The sequence below is a fragment of the Lathyrus oleraceus genome, chromosome 5, assembly GCF_024323335.1.
Source record: "Lathyrus oleraceus cultivar Zhongwan6 chromosome 5, CAAS_Psat_ZW6_1.0, whole genome shotgun sequence".
NCBI classification, from domain to species: Eukaryota; Viridiplantae; Streptophyta; class Magnoliopsida; order Fabales; family Fabaceae; genus Lathyrus; species Lathyrus oleraceus.
In genome coordinates this window covers 91,677,940-91,684,558 of record NC_066583.1, presented here as the reverse complement: position 1 = coordinate 91,684,558, position 6,619 = coordinate 91,677,940, and positions in this window count along the sequence as shown.

Sequence of the window (6,619 nt, the reverse complement as noted above, 5' to 3'; positions counted from 1 at the left end):
GACATACGCCAAGATTCTTCAAGCTGGCCTATTCTGGCCTACCATATGGCGCAATGTCTATGCTTGTATTGTCAAGTGTGATAGATGCCAACACACTGGAAACATTTCAAGGCGTGATGAAATGCCTCTAAGAAACATTCAGGAAGTAGAACTCTTTGACGTATGGGGTATAGATTTCATGGGACCTTTTCCACCATCCTTAGGAAACAGGTATATCTTAGTAGCTGTAGACTATGTGTCTAAGTGGATTGAAACTATAGCTGCACCCACAAACGACACTAGGGTAGTAATTTTTAAATTATTTAAAAACTATATATTCCCTAGATTTGGAACACCATGTTTAGTCATAAGCGATGGAGGATCACACTTTATATCGAGAATATTTGACAAACTTTTAAGAAAATATGGAGTTAGGCATAGAGTAGCAACACCATACCACCCACAGACTAGTGGCCAAGTAGAAGTATCTAATAGGGAGATAAAACAAATCCTAGAGAAAACTGTTTCTATTTCTAGAAGAGACTGGTCTCAGAAGCTTCAAGAAGCATTATGGGCCTATAGAACCGCTCTCAAAACCCCTATAGGAACTACTCCTTATCAACTAGTTTATGGAAAATCCTGTCACTTACCGTTCGAATTAGAGCATAAGGCCTATTGGGCCATTAAGACTTTGAATTTAGACTACCTAGCCGCTGGAGAAAAGCATACCCTAGACATTCATAAATTAGAAGAACTTAGGCAATCTGCCTACGAGAATGCAAAAATATATAAAGAGAGGACAAAATCCTATCACGACAAAAGAATAGTAAAGAAAAATTTCAATATAGGCGATCCTGTTCTCCTTTTTAACTTTAGGTTACGACTCTTCCCTGGAAAGCTACGTTCAAGATGGACTGGTCCTTTCGAAGTATCCAAGATTCTGAGATCCGGAGCCGTAGAAATCAAGAACGATACCTGTAGTCCATTCATTGTAAATGGACAAAGACTGAAGCTCTACGAAGGAGGAGACATTCCAGCATACTACTCAAGCCACACCCTGATTGATCCACCGATTCCTACTACTACAGGTGTATAAATTCTAATCGTCAAGTTAATGACGTTAAACGAGCGCTGCGTGGGAGGCAACCCATGGTTTTTCTTTCATTTTACTTTTTCGCATTTATTTAATTTTATTTTTATTTTATTTTATCATATTTTTCATTGAGACTAAGATTTGAATGGTTTGTATTTTCAGGATCACTTTCTTAACTTTTACAGGATGTAGGATTTCGATGACATGCACATGGCCTATAGAGATAATGCTCAGAGGGAGCGCTACATCGCTCTGTATCAACGCCCTATGGCACCCACACGTTATCCTGATCAGCACTGTATGGTGGCACTGGGTATCGAGCCGAGTATCCGATTCCTTAGCCACCAGCTTCACTGGGACGAGTTTGCTGATGACTTGAGTAACACCTACAGGAACCTGACTTTGGAGTTCCTGAGTTCATTCGACTATGACCCATACTTTGGACCAGACGGGTATGCTGCTTTCAGGCTTTTCGGAGTTGAGTACCCTTTTAGCCAGAAAGAGTTCGGCGACCTTTTGGGCTTCCAGACCACTCCTGATGCTATCCTGGAGACACCTATGGGATATTTCCTAAGTAAGGAGGTTGAGAAGTTTTGGAGTGATATATCAGGTGGCGGAAGCCAGGATCCATCTATGCAGCTGTCTCATGTCATACATAACCCCGCCTTCAGATACTTTCAGATGATATTAGCACATTCCTTCCTGGGAAGACCGGATGCAGAGACACTACTGAGTGAAGAGGAGATCTTCCTATTATTTTGTGCATCCCAGTCTCGCCCAGTAGCATGTGGGAACTTTTTATTATACAGCCTCAGCGGTATCTCCAGATCCACCGAAGGTGTCATCCATGTTGGCGGAATCATCACACAGATTGCTGTTGCTTTAGGTCTGTCTCGCAAGCTGTTACATCTTCGGACCTACTGTGGGTACACTACCATGGACATCGACTTCTGTTTGACCAGAGGGTTGATGAGGAGAGCCTCTTTCCACCCATGTCAGTTCCGATTGCTAGTCGACAGTGAGGCTATCCATTATTTCACATTTCCAGATCCTATGATGACCAGTGTGCATGATCCAGCGAATTGGAGTTATGCTCTAGAGGGCCAGGGAGAGACCGTTGAGGAACCGAGATCACCACCCATTGCTGAATACACGCCTACACCACCATCTCCCAGAATCATTGTTTTCTCTAATAATCTTTCATTGCAGACACCCGACATCCGCACTCAGATTGTTGAGTGTCGTAGAGAGATCACATTGCTTAGACAGGAGGTGGCTGACCTCACTTTACAGATGGGAGTGTCTGATCTCACCCATGCTACTGAAGCCGACTGTCTATATCAGGAGATCGCAGAGCTTAAGCAAGAAGTAGCCATGCTCCGTGGTTCCTCTCAGGAAGATGACATCCCTACTATATGATCTCACCATTCCATCTTATTTTATCTTTCTTTTATTTTATTTTTCTCGTATTTACATAACTCATCTAATATTATGGTATTTGGAATATTATATAAACTACATCTATACATCGATATTTCTATTTTTATCTATATATGTCTTATGTTTGTTTTATTTGCATTTTAATTTTTCAGTTATTTATTTATTTATTAGTCTAATATTTAATTTTTTGTTTTTGTTTCATTTTTATTTTTTATTTTTACTTTTATAAAATTATGCAAGCGAATGATGCTAGGAAAATCACAAAACAAATGCTATCCGGACCCCTCAAATCCAAAAGACAAGAGAAGCCCAAGCCAAAGGACCAAAATCTGGCCCAGCCAGATTTTGCCTTGTGGCGCCCGCCATAGGACCTGTGGCGCCCGCCATAGGACCTGTGGCGCCCGCCACAGCGTCTGTAAAACGTCAGGGCAAAACCCCTTTCTTCAACATTTTTGAAACTTACAACCTTCCAAACCCATTTTTTCACCTTGGGAAAAGATCCTTGAACCCACAAAAAGCTCATACTTTTCTAACCACCACACCACACAAATCATTATTCCAATTTCCATTTTCGATTTCATCCATCGGATTTTGTAAAAATCCAACCTTTTCACAAACCACTTCATCTTCTTCATCACTTTTCAAGAGCTTTTCAAATGGAGTTTAACGGATTCATTCTTCGAGGAGGGAAACCGGGGGATAGACAAAGAAAAATTATTGAACGGTTGCAAAATCGGGAAATACTCCCGACAAGGTATGTTGACGAAAACTGTCTCTACACTTTAGGTATCTATCATAGCATATTTCATTTATTAGATAATTTAGGTTTGCATAATTTCTTTTCCAATAAAGAACCTACCTATGAGCGGTTTACAATTGAATTTTTGAGTTCCTTAATTTATATTGTCAACCCTAACACTGCTAGCACAGTTGGTACTGTCAAATTTAGAATGTTTGCTGTTGAATACCAATTCAGTATCGACGAACTAGCCAGTTTGTTAGGAATCCCTCATGGGGACGATGCTATTTGTGAGGCCCCTTTGGATTCCGAATGGTCTGTTGAGGTATTTTCCTTCTGGGAGCATTTATCAAACACTTCCATAAACTCTTTTGAAGGAGTTCTTGCCTCAACTATCCATAACCCGGCCATCAGAGTTTTTCGAGATCTGTTAGCATGCACTATTTTTGGCGGGGAGAATCCAAATAAGGTTAATGCTAGAGAGCTTCTATTTTTACAAGGAAGCCTCACAAATAGACGTATTAATTCGGTCCCGTTCATGCTTGCTCATATGACTTTAACTTTGAATAAAGCGGGACCGATTTCTTTTGGTGGATTGATTACATCTATTGCTCGGGCGCTTAACCTGAACGATGAGATGGCTACCCTAGACCCCTTACCTCCTCGCATAATTAACCTAAAATTTCTTAGAGACATGAAATTGTGCCGCTCGAGGAGAGAAGGAGGCTATATGCTTATGGTTCATGGTGTAGCCATCCCGTCTGTTGTTTTACCGTGCACTAGACGTACAGATGTACGAGATGAAAGGAATTGGACCTACGCTTTAGATGCTCCACCTATATTGGGTCCTCTTCCTCCTAACATTCCTGATGAGGCGGGACATGACATTGATGATGAATATGATCGGCGAGAGAGATCTCCCGTACCCCATGTGTCCCCCCATCATCCTTCACCACCACACACCGCATCATCTTCTTCTTCTGTAGGTACCACTCCTGGCTTCTACATTACATAGGAGATGTGGCGTGACCACATGGATAGAGAGCAAAGGCGTGACGACCTCCTCTCTACCATCCAGCAACAAATGACGGATAACATGAACTTCATGCAAGAGTCGCAGCGGAGGACAAACAGGTCCTACGACACTGTTCTACAGTCCCTACAAACGATCACAGATACACAAGCCCGTCAGCAACACCACCACCTTCAGCATATTGCTCTTATAGAAAACACTCAGGGTACCATTTTAGGTAACCTTCGAGAGGTGAGGACCGCTCAGGATGCCCTGCAGGCGAGGATGGATCAGAGAGACCGTCGTCGTACCCGATCCCGTCGTCCACCTCAGGATGGCGAGGGCACTAGTGGTCAGCAATAGGTTGTCAGGTAACTCTTGCCTTATCTTATTTCGAAACATTGGGGACAATGTTCGATTTAAGTGTGGGAGGAGACTCTATCGTCTTTTCTTTATTGTTTTTCTCGTTTTTCCTTTATCGCTTTTTCTTTGCTGTTTTTAGATAGTTTATTTATTGTTATTTCCTTTTAGTTGTTTATTTTGCTTTTTAGTATAATGCATGAGTCTGACGAGTCACCAAATATAGTAGATCTTTAGTACAATCCTACCTCCCCATACCTTTAGCCCCACCGGAAAAAAAAATTTGCAAAAGAAAATAGTGTTATTCCGAAAGTTTTCAGGTTTTAAAGACATGTTTTGAGTAAGGATGGGGTGACTTGGGAGAACTTTGCGAAACATCAGTATCTGTTTTAGCACCATAAGCTTCGTAAATATAGGAAACATTCCTGAAACCCCATATACCATGGCCTTAATCATCATTTCCGTATAAGTCCTTAGTAGTTTATCCCAGCAGTCAGTTCCGACCTACGCATCCTCTACGTAGGGGACCGATGCAAATAAGTGAATGATCCAGAAAAACAAAAAAAATAAAAGAAAGCAAAAAGGAAACTCCGGTATAGGTGACCCTCACAAAGTCATTTAAACCAAAGAATTGTAAAAAAATGCTACAAAAAGAAAAAGAAAAAGAAAGAAACTCACCCACTGTTGGTTGATTCAGAGGTATCTGGCACTGAACTCGGTATGGCGGATTACAATCCGATCCCCCACAACTACAGTTGGGTCTAATAAAAGGGTTTACACATATTTATGTGCCAGAAACCCCATGCTCAGATCATAATCACTAACAAGCCACTCTACTATGAAGCATGTACGGATAACGGGCTTAATGTGATTGCGCCTGAATGAAAAGGACACAAAAAGAGATGAAGAGGCAGGCCTAGGTATTGTGGGATAATATGGGTTGGTTAATATAGGAATGAAGTTTATGTCTGTATTTGCGGATTAGTGTCATCATGATACCCTTAGTTCACTCAGTTAGTACCTATCACTACATCCCGACTTGAACTTAGAATTTTTACCTGAAGCACTCGTTTACACGAATTTTCTTTTATGAGCTTTTCAATGTTTTGCTTGAGGACAAGCAAAGGTTTAAGTGTGGGAAAGTTTGATAACACTAAAATTTATCGTATTTTCGACTCCGATTTCACATGCATTCTAGTTGTTTTATTATCATTTTGTTGTGTTATTGCTATGTTTTTCTTTGTTTTCAGGTTTTTACTTTAATCGGAGCCCCGATCGAGAAAAGGAGCGAAAGAGAGCGAAAAACCCTAAAATTCAGCATTTTGTTCTTGTGGCCTACCCCATGGCTGGCGCCATAGACCCTGCCATGACGTGTCCAAGCTCTACTTCCCTCAACTCCCAAGTTCCCCACTACTTCCACTAAGGCGCCTCATTTTATGCTTGTGGTGGGCGCCATGGCCTTGTGGCGGGCGCCACAAGAGGAAAATAGTTTCCCTCCCATTTTCAAGTTGAAGGGCATCCAAGTCATTTCCATCTTTTTACTTGCTTATAAATAGAAACTCGAATTCACTTTTACAATCATCCAAACTTAGAGCAGAGGCAAACTCAGAAGCAACTTTGTTTCACTTAGGCATATATTTAGTATTTTAAAGTGGTAATCGCTTCGCATTGGAGTGTTACCACCATTCTGTAATCGAGTCTGTGATAGAGTCTGCAATCGAGTTTGGAGCACTTTGGAAGGAAGTTAATCCTGCCGCCATTTTCATTTCCGCTTTGCAATTTATTCAACCCTCCGATTGGAGCAGGTTTTTATTACTTGTCTTTATCTTATTTATTTCCCGCACTCGCTTTACTTTTATTTATTTCCTCGCACTCGCTATACTTTATTTATTTCCCGCACTCGCTTTACTTTATTTATTTCTCGCACTGGCTTTACTTTATTTATTTCCTCGCACTCGCTTTAAATTATTTATTTCTCGCACTCGCACTACTTCTA